General features: G+C 38.4%; 1 long non-coding RNA gene across 1 annotated transcript in view; it reads left to right on the top strand.

Annotated features, from left to right (window-relative positions):
• The window catches only part of LOC120325172, a 77,081-nt gene extending 64,826 nt beyond the window's left edge, over positions 1 to 12,255 (top strand). Inside the window, exon 3 of the long non-coding RNA XR_005567060.1 lies at positions 12,026 to 12,255. This is a non-coding gene — a long non-coding RNA (uncharacterized LOC120325172). The remainder of the gene's footprint in view (positions 1 to 12,025) is intronic.
• The last annotated feature ends 592 nt before the right edge of the window (positions 12,256 to 12,847 follow it).

Raw genomic sequence — 12,847 nt, 5'->3', positions numbered from 1 at the left:
TAAGTAATTGGATAGTCCTTCAGAAAAAAAAAAAAAAATAAAAAAGGAGGCTGCACGAGACAGTTTAAGAATTATCCTTCTGGGGCCTGTGGGGATGAATACAGGGCACACAGCTGCCAAACTTGAAATCCTTGCTTGTGTTAGTTATTCCTGAAGACAGGAATCGAATATGACAGCTTGTACTAAATACACTGATTATGTTCAGCCTTTGTAATGTTGTTTCAAGTCTGCATAACTTCTGAAAATTAGGAATCAGAGACTGAAATTATCTGTGATTTTACTTGATTTTGGTATCTGGTCCTGACTCTATTTCAGATCACTCTTTTCCTATAATATAGATATTGTAATACAAGTTTAGATATATATTACTCACAAAGCATTAAAAGTGCAGTGGGGAAAAAAGTTTCTAAGGCAGTTAGATTTGCTGAATTAGTCATATAACTATATGCTATAAATGCTATCATTCCATTTTATATGCCATCTAACTAAATCTTTTTACGTCCCAGACTTCAGCTTATATGGAAAACACAGCTGCAAGGCTTCTTGGTATAAGCCAAAGACATATTCCTTGTGTACTGGGGGTCTTCCCACAGGCCACCTGTAGTCTATTATTTTTAAATTTTACTTAATTCTTCTCAAGCTATTTGTGGTCTTGCTGACATCTCCAGAAGACTTATTCCACATCTCTCTTCAGGAGTGTTAAGATCTTGAGAACACAGACACTTCACTTTGGCACTAAGGATTCTGTCTGCTTCTCTTGATGGTTGCTGAATTCTCTCCCACTAGAACTGGAAAAAATCTTTTAAAGCTGAAGCAGGAAAAGTCTTTTTGTTCTGTGCCTTCGTGATCATCATAGAAAGCTTGATGAGAATGAATTCTCATTATGTTTTCCTTTCTTTGCGAGATCGTAATTTCAGGGGAGCAGAGGGACATCTGACATTGTTTGGTGAAGAGCATGAGAGACTGGCTGAGGGAGCAGCAGAATAAACGCAATTCAAATATCACAGCCCATATGATCCAGAGTTTATGGCTAGCCCCAGAAGGACGTCTGTTGTATGCAGTGCGTGCAGCTATGGGTTTGTTGGAGAGACCTTTCAGTGAGTCAGTTGTTCCCTTACATCTTAGAGGAGCCAGTGTTACCAGATGGACTGTAATAGGTTTGTAAAGAAGAGATGACAGTTCCCTGGAGTACACATTGCTGCTATCCAGTGTATGGGCTCTACTGCAATAATGTCTTACAGCCCTTAATATGCCTTCTCGAAGATTATTCATTTGAAAATGTGCACACATAAACAACATATATACAGCTGGAACAATGTCCAAAACACAGAACCTTTCACCTCAAGCTGGGATTCTCTCATCACCCGGTGTTGTAACAGCACCCCTTTCCAAAAAGTGTTAGGAAGAATTACATACTCTGCAGTTTGAGTTGAAAGTCAGTGTATTTATGCTTGGTGGGATGGAAACTGATATGATTCTGTTCTGTTGCTGTGCTGTTTTTGGCTGAATAGTACTAATTTTCTTCATAGTAGCAGGTATGGAGCTGTGTTTTGGATTTGTGCTGAAAACAGTGTTGATAACACAGAGATATTTTAGTTATTGCTGAGCAAGTACTCACAGAGAGAGTCAAGGCCCTCTCTACTCCTCACCCCACCCCAGCAGTGAAGGGGTTGGTGGTGCACAGGAAGTTAAGAAGGTCCACAGCTGGGACAGCTGACCCCAGCTGACCAAACGGACATTCCATATCATATGGCACCATCCTCAGCATACAAATCTGGGGGAAGAAGAAGGAAAGGGGAGGAAGTTCAAAAAAATGGTGTTTGGCTTCCCAAGTCATTGTTACACGTGTGATGGAGCCCTGCTTTCCTGGGAATGGCTGAATACCTGCCTGCCCATGAGAAGCAGTGCATGCACGGCTTTTGCTTTACTTATTAAACAGTTTTTATCTCAACCCACAAGTTTGCTCAGTTTTTCCCTTTCAAATCTCTCCCCCATCCCACCTGGGAAATAGGTGAATGGCTGTGTGGGGTGGAGTTGCTCACAAAATTGCCCTGAGAGGAATAACCAAAAAGTGCATCGGAACAGAAACTGTTCTCAACTACAAATATTGCCATGCACTACTGATATCCTAGTATGTCACAATATCTTACTGCTTCAGTCAGGTGCGTAAAATCAGATTTTGTTGCATCACTGAGAGCAGTCTATACTCTGAAAATGTGTTTTGGATATACACATGCAATAGGAAGTAACAATCCATCACAACTTTTCAGTTTCAAATCTTTGTTCCTGGGATCATATGGCAGAATATTTAACTTCAAATCATCTTTCTTGCTACTAGGCTCACAACACAGATGAAGGAGCTTCCCTTAGAGAAGATGGCCATAAGGCAAAATGTCACAAGGACCTGCAAATCCCTTGGAATCAGAGGGACATTTTTCATTTGCTGTTCCAGAAAGAATAAATCATCTGTTCATTCTGATATCCAAAATGAAGTTAAAATGCTGACTTTTTGGAAGAAGTCACAGAGACAGTGGAATTGAACTCTCCAATGTGAGGGGTTACAAAACCAAGATGTCAGCCACAAGTTAAGGTTTCAGAGGTTCAGACTGAACACTAGAAAAACTTCTCCACTGGGATAGCATTACAGTACTGCAACAGGTGGAATGTCCATCCTGGGAGGTTTTCAACACTTCACCATACAAAACAATTGATCTAGTATTGGCAAAAGTCCTGCTCCAAAAGAGATGGTGGACTGCATGACCTCCACTGTTTCTTCCAGCCAACATTTCTATGATTTTACTATGAACAAGAGCTTTAGCAAGTGCTAAAATCAATAAGAAAGGAAAACAGAAATCAAGTCAATCCAGCTATGCAGGAAAGATTTTAGAAAGAAAAGTTATCTATGAGTATATACGGGTTTGTTTTTCTTCAACACCAGTGAACTTAAGCAACAGCTTATAAGGGGTGTTCAGGAGCATCCCTAGAAAAGAAACATTTGGAAGGATACTCCATCCAGTCTTCCCTCTAATTCCCTCCTGCTGTCCTCTGACTTTATTGCAGGGATGCCAATATAGGTGGTCACAGGGAGGATTGCTCTACCAGAGCACGGTAAATCAGGCACATCACTTTGTTAGCTTTGATGTGGAGTCCACATTGGAAGATAACTGTTGATGGCAGCAGAGGTGGAAAAGCAGTTCACTTTAACACAGATCTGACTGTGCTGCATTCCCTTCTGAGATGTCTGGCAAATGCCTACAATGAAATGGTGTCTTATGGTTTGAATTGTGCTCTGTCTTTCTGTAGAGAAAGAAGGCTCATAATGCAGGATTAATAATCCCCATAACAATTCAATTTCCTGTGTTTTATCCACTCATGCAGGCACTTTTCTTTTTCCCAAGGATGAAAGAGTCTGTATTTAAAACTATTTATTTAAAAATATTCCAGCTGCTGCCTTCTTATTGGCTGCTAAGTTTAAGAAGAAAGACTTCACTCAATATCATCCTGCAGTCAGACTCCAAAATGAAACAACCTCTTTTTTTTAACATCATTGTTTTTCTTGAAGGCACCCCAACTTATAATTGGTCCCAAGTTACTTCTTAATTTCTCCATATTTTTTCTTACTCTGCTTTATTATCATGAGCATAGGAAATATGAGTCAGTAACCCTAAGATCATCTATTTCACTCACTTACAGGGGTTGAAGCCCAAGGCTAACAAAAAGTGTCAAATATTTCAAATAAACTGAAAAAACCTCTACCATTTACCACCCACAGCTGTGTTCACATTTGTAGCAGCATCATAGCTGGTCTAAAACATGTTTAAAGAATTAAGCATAGTAGCCCCACAAAAAAGAATGTTTAAGCTCTCAACAGTTATACCTGAAAAAGAATATATTATGAGATGTTCTTTTAAATGGAGTTTTTAATGTCTGTACATAAATTTTATATATTCTTTGATACGTAAATAAGAAATTTATATTTGCCTTGAACTGCTGAAAATGTGACCAGTCCCCTTATTTTCTTGGTTAAAAAATGTTACAGATTTCTTTTATTTTTTCATTTTCCTGACATTATCTTCTTGTTTTCAGCTGAATCATAAGTACCAACTCTTACAGAAAGTCCATTCTTTCAATATTTCCTGACAGACAAAAAGCAGTATTAGCTAGACTTCTCTAGTGCTCATCTATTCTCCAGAGACTTTAAGATCTGTATTTAGGGTCAGAGGTTCAGGGGATTTAGATGAGTTTATATGTGTTTCTCTAGACCCACCTCAGAACAGCTAATGGGCCCCAACCAGAGTAGCTTGGATGTAGCTTGACACTTCCCTGGAAATGGCGACTTAAGAAATCTTTCACCACAAAAACCCAAAAATCTTAAGCCAAAAGTTAGTGGTGACTGCTGGACCTTTACTTTATTCACTTAACAATTACTCTATGGTTGAAGTGTCTTAATTCAAATGGAATTAGACTTTGAAGTCTTTAAGTGCAGAGTACAGCAGAACATCCGTGAGTTATGCCCTTGATAACAGCATTCACAGGAGCCAGTACATAGAAGACAAGGACATCTACACAGGAAAACAGGAGCAGTGGTGGAGAAAAACATCTTTACAGCCACTTTCCTTCTGGACTTAGACTACACCAGATGCTTGAATAAAAGTGAGGGTGGCAGTTTCAAATCCATACTTGACTTCTCCATTTGGTGTGGGAGTCTCGTTACTCTATTCTTCTAAAAGATGGGAAGAGATCCTAGTAGTGTCACATTTTTGGTAACAGCCTAGTGGTGAGAGCATTTGTGCAGGAAGTGTGAGTCCTGATCTCAGTGCTACACTGTGTATCCTGAAAATGTCCAGAAATAACTTAATGCAATTTACTACATTCCTTGGAATTGTTAGTGTGTTTAGAAGAAAATTAATTTGCATTTTGGCAAACAGTGACACCACAAATTCTGGTTTTCACGGGAAATATGCAGTACATACAGAGCATTGCTAAACCACAGGGTGCCATTCCTGAACGGGTGTTACAAGTTGAATTTTTACTGTGTAAAGATCAGTGGAATCAACTTCAGCAGTTGCATGTTTTCAGTTAAGCTGGGCAGAGTCACTATGGGTGAGCTGTAGATAGGCAGGAGCTATGATCACAGCCTAGTCCTAGCAGTTAGAACACTCAAAAAATTGCACACAGGATAATCTACTTTGGGAAATTCAAGTACGAACTACTGAGTGTCATTTAGGTGCTATTAACCAAAAACATATTAGGTAAGTCAAGGAGAAACATTCTAGATGACTAAGTGGCTTCACTGGTGGTTAAATGAGTGTCTGTGGTCCTTCTGTTTAATTATGGAACTAGAAGGTTTATATTGCTCATTCAGTTTTGATGCCTAAGACACATACTAGAGTCCTACATGTTTTTTCAGACTTACCTTTTAGGTAACTGAAAGCAACACCTTCCCCCTCGAATTGACGGAATTTTTGTTCCTTCCCAACTTTGAAAAATGTTGTCTCACCTTTCATGTCTGATATGAAGAAATATGAACGTTAGGCTACCACATACCTTTTTAAAACCATTATATTAGCTTACCTGGGATAGTTGCATAGTAACATGGCAAGCAGCTTGACTTTGATTCTGTGCCTCTTCATCAGCGTTTTATGCACTGAGAAGGGCAATGGGTACCACTGGGTAGTTTTCAACTTTCTAATGAAAGTTTTTCCTGTTGATGTAAACAAAGTAATCCAAATTTTAAAAATCGCTTAAAGTAAAATTGTCTCAGAGTCATTCTGCTGATTAGAGGCAGACACTGCACAGAGATATTTTGCTCTGCTTTCCCTCTGAAGCCCTGTATTTCATTTGTTTGGGAATTCAGTCAACTCAAGGCAAAAGTTCTTTGTGGGAGGTTTGTAGGGTATCCACTGCATGATTATACATTTCTTTGTTATGGCATTGACTGATTTGTATCATGTTCTTGTGGTGCTCAGCGAGCCCGGGAGCTGAGCCAAGTCTCTTATTACACATTTGACTGCAGAAATGAGTACATCTGGGAAGACAGGAGTGTTATTAAACTGAATTATGTTATGTCTTCATTTTTCTGCTCCAGAGCAGCATGACATAAGAATGAATTGTCAGATTTGGGGCCTTTGCATGAAGGCAGTGAGTTAAACATGAATCTGGTACAGACTGGGAAGTGATTTCTACTAAATTTCAAAGAAATTCATTAATCTTACCATAGTTATAATATCTTCTTAGTCTTTTTGTCGAAAAAAACCAACCTAGGACTCTTTAGTGTGACTGCCTTTTGATCTGTAACACAGTCTTATACATTTATGTTTAGTTTGGCTCAGAATCACCTATAAGTCTTATGCAAAAAGATGGCTTCTCCTAGTATTATCCCTTCAAATGCAATATGATATAAAGGTGAAGCTAAATTCTTTCTTGTGACTCATCAAGAAAAATAATGTTTCTGCAAGCCCAGGTTTGGCCTTAGGCCTTTGGCCTCACCTTCACCTGTGCAGAGATTCTGTGAGGTTAAGGTCCCCTCAACGTACATCTTGTTAAACATTTTCTTATAATTTTCTCTCTGAAAGAGAATAAAAATACATAATTTTTTTTTTCTAAGGTATCCAGAGAATTCCATCTCATATAATTTTTTCTAAATCTCTCCACAGTCCAGTCACAAACTAGAATTGAGCATTTGTTGTAATACACATTGGAACTGCTGCGTTGACCAAATTTCTAAGTGTTTTGATAATATGGTTCAATTAATATCCACTTCTAAGCATCCAGAAGATGAAAGATCACAGAGTAGTCCCAAATAACAATTTCTTTTTGTTAAACTTTTCCCTTCAAAACTGAGAAATATGTTTTAGTTTGTTTTACAGGCTAAAAACCTCACAGTTTATGAAAATAATTTTGAAAACAATACATATAGAGGGAAAATTAATAAAATATCTAACAATTAGAAAAATTATTAAACTAGCTGGTAAAAGTGCCAGTACAAAGAATAAATAGCACCAGTAACAATTCTACTGGGAATGTGGGTTAAATTGGGGCAGGTTAGGTTGGCATGTGTGAAAATAGGGCAAAATTTTGGAACAAGAAATCTGGTTGAACAATGAGAATATAATTTATGATGAGTAACTAATGCAAAAGAAAAGTAATGCAAAAGAAAAATAAGCAAAATATGGTCATGAGCCTGGAGGAAAGATGATCCACCCATAAGCTTTTCTAACTTCTCTCCTATAAGCAACACTAGTCTAATAAAACTTTTTGTGTTTCCCTCTAAGCCTTTCCTTTCAATAAAAAAAATAATTACAAAAAAATGAAAAAATAAAAAAAAGAAGAAAAAAGAAAAAAGAAAAAAGGAAAAAAGAAAAAAAGAGTATATTTGTAGTAAAGACTTTATGCAAATGGAGATTTTAAGATATCTGATGAACACAATAAAACACTGTACCTGCCTGATGCTTGGGGGGAGGTTTCATCCAATCAGAATATTACAGAACATTTGTTCCCAATCTCACAAGCTTCCTCCTCAGTTTTGTGGTCTGCATTCCTTTAAAAGAAGCAGTTGCTGCAATGGTTGAGACCCCACAATTCATGACCTAAGGCTTCATCTATTGTTACTGAAATTAGAACCAAAAGCTTGAACTGACATTGCAAGTGAAGCAGGAACCAGCTGTCAGCTTGAGCACAGTGCAGACGAGGGGCTCACAGAGCAGCCAAAGTCACAGGTCATAAGCCATCTCACCTTTGAACCTGGGAGCTGACATCGCAGCTGGATTATGTGGAACAGTCCCCCACAATGAGCGTGGCAAAGACGTGCACTGCTCTGTCCAGGCCTGCACTCCAAACAAAGTCTCCTTGGAAGTCAGAAAGTAAAAGAAAGGCAGGCAGTCAGACTCATTGGGAAGAGCATTGCAAAGGTTTTGGGCTGTTGTGGGTTGAATGCTGACAGGGACATGTGGAAACAGCATCATGCATTTTCACCTTCCCAAGTATTGCTCTCATCTTGCTTGTTTCAGCCTGCGCCAGTGGGTTGTCATCTGAAAGGTTATTCCCTGGCCTTTGCTGATGCATTACACATGATGACAGCTGCATGAGTAAAGAACAAGATAAACAGCTGGGTGTTATCATTCTAAGCTAAGACGATGGTGTTTCTCTTTCCCCTTCTCCCAGAAGTCTTGTGGATTTTTGAAAAGAATTTGTAAAGCCCTCAGTCTTAGCACTGATCTCTGCAAGATGTTCACAGAAAGAGAAGTTGCTCTTTACTACTAGGAAGAATTCTAGGAGACCATGCCTATGCATGCCTATGCATGACAAACATGCTGGTGTTAGCATTAGTATGCTTTGCTGTGTCAAGGCTAGAGGGAAGTCCAGTAGTTTGATCAGGAATATTTAATGGTTGCTTATGGCCTGGAGGAAGTTTTTAAGTAGCCTCAGCACTCACAAATCCAGTTCATACACTTATGCTGAGGTTGTCTTTCAGGCTTTACGATGGCAGGAAGTCCAAAAGGAATTAATGTTAATATGGCACTATCCAAAATATCAGGATGAAAAGGTTTACTGTGTTTTGGTTGTAAATAGACTGTTTGCAAAAGAAAAAAAAACGTTGTTTTCTTTTTTTTTTTTTTTTTAAGACCAATCCCCTAACATTTTGAAAATTAAAATGAAAGTTATGGAATCTAGCTTCAGCAGCAACAAAACACTCTGAGATCAATCCCAAATGCCACTGTAAAAATATATATAGAACAATTTTACAGAGACATGAAATATGAAATGAACTTGGATTTTAGTATTGTTACAAGCAGCCAAATAGTAAACTCAAAAGGCTCTTTCTTTACAATGCAGACATCAACAATGTTAACAATGGCAGTTCTGCTTCAAAGTTCTAATGAAAGCCTTAAATTCTTGTAAAATGTTAATAACTACTAAGGCCATTTGTTCTTGACTGGAAAAAATAATTTCATTTCCATGTTTTCTCCTCAGATCATTTAGACTGGGCTATACTTGAAGCGTTGACCACAGTAAGAACCCCAGACATATAAAAGAGCCTGAGCAGTTATGCTACTTGCCAAAGACAACTGTTAGTTTAGGAAGTAGTATGGCGAAATCACATCACACCACTTTCAGGGGTCAGACGAACGCACGCAATTTAAAGAAAGAGAGAAATCAACCATAACTTAACTAAAATTTTGAAGACCTGGCATGAGTCTCCTATCATTTTTTCTCTCCAGTTGAAAAGATGGGTAATATTTCTAGTTCCACCCTCATACCCACTAAAAATAGCACTGAAGCAAAATCAAACTGATGCTTTCCTGCTAGGTGAGCAAATAACAGACCAGTATATAGAGTGAGCTGGACCTGAAGAGCTGCTTTACACATCGGCAATTTTGCTTCAAGTTCAGTTAGAATTGCTTTGAGGCCACAAAACAATTATTCCTCTGGCACAGAAGTAAAGGGGGGTTATGATTAAACATCACAGTAAGCAGAACATCTATCTGTACCCTAAGAGTTGTCTTTTTAGTCATTCAAGAAAAGTTATGTCTTCAAGAACATAAGGAGGAAGGGTTACAAATCAAAAAAGGACCTCTTTCTGTATCTGAAGATAATCTGAATGAGTCTAATGCATGCATCACAGGCAAACCTGTTGCTTTAAATCCACTTTTCTCTCTCAGTGTAATGCTCCCTTAATGTCTGGTTCAGCTGCCTGACAGACAACTGAATTGACTCTTTTTGAAGACACATTGCAAAAGGTGCTTTCTAGGGACCACCCTTCTGCTGATGAGAAGAAGCTGTTAGCAGCTTTTCTCTACCATTCTGCAATGCTGTGCGTTTTCATATCTTTTGTTCTCAGTCACTGGAAATCATATGTAATCGTATAGAAACTGAGGCCATCTGACAAGTCCAAGAATCAGTGCAAGGGGGAAGTACAGGTTATCACACAATTTGCAACCCCAATGTCTGGACTGACAAAGACAGTACAGAGCTAATTGCAGAATTCATATAAAAGAGAAATAGAAGAGTAAAAACTGAGTGAGATTCTTTTTCAGAAAGAGAGGAGAGGTGGAACATTACCAGAAGGGCCTAACTTTTTTATTCAGAGAGAGAGAGATGGTATGAACTGCTGCTATTAGGCTTGAAGTTTAATGTTGCATAAAGGGGAGAGGAAATAAGGTTAACTAAACAGACAAGCCATGTTTCTGGTTATCCCAGCCTTTTCAGGAGGAAAAATATTTGTTTATATATAAAAAAAAAAGAAAATAAAATAAAATTTAAAATTTAAATTTAAAATAAAATTTAAAAAAATTAAAATAAATTAAAAAACATAATCTGAGAATCTATAAAAAGTGTGTGATAGGAAGGCTGAGCTTGCTCACATGAGAGAAAACATGGGATTGTCAGCAGAAAAAGCCTTAGAAAACATGAAACATCCTCATATCTTTGCTACTATCTCTTCAATTTGAACAGTTCTTTACACATGATCTAATTTTTCTATACTGGATCCAAATATGCCATCACTTCCCTTTCATGGGAGTTTATAGGAGTTTATTACTTCATTCAAACATTTTATGTGCTGGATTTCTTTTGTGGTCAAAGAATCAAGGGTACACTAGTCATTCTCATACTCTTTTCTAAGGAGAATATACATAATTTCCCATCAAAACTAACTATATGACAGAGATGGGGTTGTTTGGCCTGGAGAAGAGAAGGCTCCAGGGGGAACTTAAAGCATCCTTCCAGAATCTGAAGAGGGCTACAAGAGAGCTGGAGAAGGACTTTTTACCCTTTGTCTTAGTGATAGGATGAGGGGGAATGGGTTTAAACTGAGAGAGGGCATGTTTAGATTAGATATTGGGAAGAAATTATTTGCTGTGAGTTTGGTGAGACACTGAAATAGGTTTCCCAGAGAAGTTGTGGATGTTCCATCTCTGGAAATGTTCAAGATGATGTTGGCTGGGGCTCTGAGCAACCTCATCTTATGGAAGGTGTCCCTGCCCATGGCAGGGTGGTTGGAACTAGATATCTTTCAACCCAAACCATTGTAGGATTCTATGATATATCACGATATTCAACAGTTTTGGGCTTCACCCTGAACTCTGGGCTAAAGCAAGAGATTCCCTCCCTTTCTATTTTCTGTAGCTGCTGATGATGTCATTGTCCTCTATGGGACACATGCATGAGCCAGAGTTGCTATTAATTTCAGAATTTGTCAAATGCCACCTGTGAGACACTGGATTATTATATTAATTATTACCCTTTAAACTTTTGCCAAGTACTCTCATTTCCTAAAATTTGCTAGTAAAAGTGCCCCCTGAGAAAATGTGTGCAGCTTTTCTCCTATGTGCTCTCTCTTAAGGTGTTAAAAGAACCAAATACTCTTCTAAAAAATTTGGTGGGGAAATTTTTGGAGCCTTGTATATTTTTAAAATAAAACTCCTTTGGTGAGCTTGTAGCTCAAGATTTGGGATCTTACATCATCCTCTTCCTAAAGTCCCAGATGAAGAACAACATACTATTTATAAATTAAACAAAAAATACAATCAAGTTGCCACTGACAAAACATCGTAATGTAGAAAGAACTAGGTGCAGAAGGCAGATGCTAAAGGAAAAGGGTCTGAATGATTTTAGCTGGAACCTGCATTTTTACCAAGGCCTAGTTTCCTTCGTTCACAACACACCCCAGCTGGATCATCCCCTCCAGGGCATGGAATATATATTGAGATTTGTGTTTGAGACTTTGTGACCTTCCTGGGGAAATGGTCTCCATAATGTCACAAATATCTCAGAGCAAGTAATTAAATTCCCAATATTATGCTGACACTGATGCGTTCCACTAGTTTGTACTTAATAACACCCAGCTGCAGAAGTCACGAGAACAGTAGAAAGGTGAGCAATAAATAGAGCTGTGTCTGTTCAGCCGTCACCACAATTAGGGATGATTTTTTTCAAGCTTTATACACAAACTTTGCCAATAAAGGTGGCTGAATTGCTGGTTCCAGTTTGTTGATATCTGTACTTTTGTTTTCTTTTTACATAGATCCGTTGCCTCTGACAGTCCCGTGCTTGAAGGAAACCAGAACACAGTGCGAAACATGGATAAACTATCTATTTCTGAACTGTTCGAGGTCATCAAACAAAACCAAAAAGCGTCTCACAAAATTTCCATCTGGAAGCAAGAATTGGCTGAGCTGGATGCACAAACCCTGTCAAGCCTTCCCTTAAGTCTCGCCAGGATATTAACTTTGAAATAAAGCCTAGTTTTTCTGAGTTCTGTTTTGAAGATTTCTGCCCTATTCAGAATGTCTGACTTCCCATTATTTTAAGAAAGAGGTAAAAGCAAACGAGTGGAATTTGGAAATATATCAGCTCAATTATATTGTTGTCTAGAAGCGAGTCGTGCTGGCACATAAAACTAATTTATGGTTATAATTACATGCACGGGACAGTCATAACACCTTTGCTTGATTCATCTAGTAGTTACAGCCACTAGAAGTACATCCATCCTGCATCAACTCAGCTATTGGTGACCGTCTATAAACACCATTTCTGCACCCTGCCTTAGTACAACAAAAAAGAAAGAGATTTGGAGGGCCATGAGGGCTGTTTCAGAGAGCTCTCCTTGTAATAAAAGTTTCTAAAAATTCATCCCCAATTTCTACGTAGAGGGTCACATTCCTGCCATATGAAAAGTTTACCACCACGTTGCAAACCACTAGAAATTAGGGAATTGATTCAGATCCAATATCAACAGTGCTCAACTCTTGCCGACAGTACTATCATACAACAGGAATCACCAAATGGCTTGATCCAGTGCCTGCCTAATTGAATAGGAAACTTTCTGTGGGTTTGAGGGAGAGCT

Source organism: Pipra filicauda, unplaced genomic scaffold (genome assembly GCF_003945595.2).
Source record: "Pipra filicauda isolate LSUMZ 115617 unplaced genomic scaffold, ASM394559v2 scaffold86_size2582843_pilon, whole genome shotgun sequence".
Taxonomy (NCBI): Eukaryota; Metazoa; Chordata; class Aves; order Passeriformes; family Pipridae; genus Pipra; species Pipra filicauda.
The sequence above is the reverse complement of the archived record's forward strand: the minus strand, read 5'-3'. Positions and strand labels throughout refer to the sequence as shown.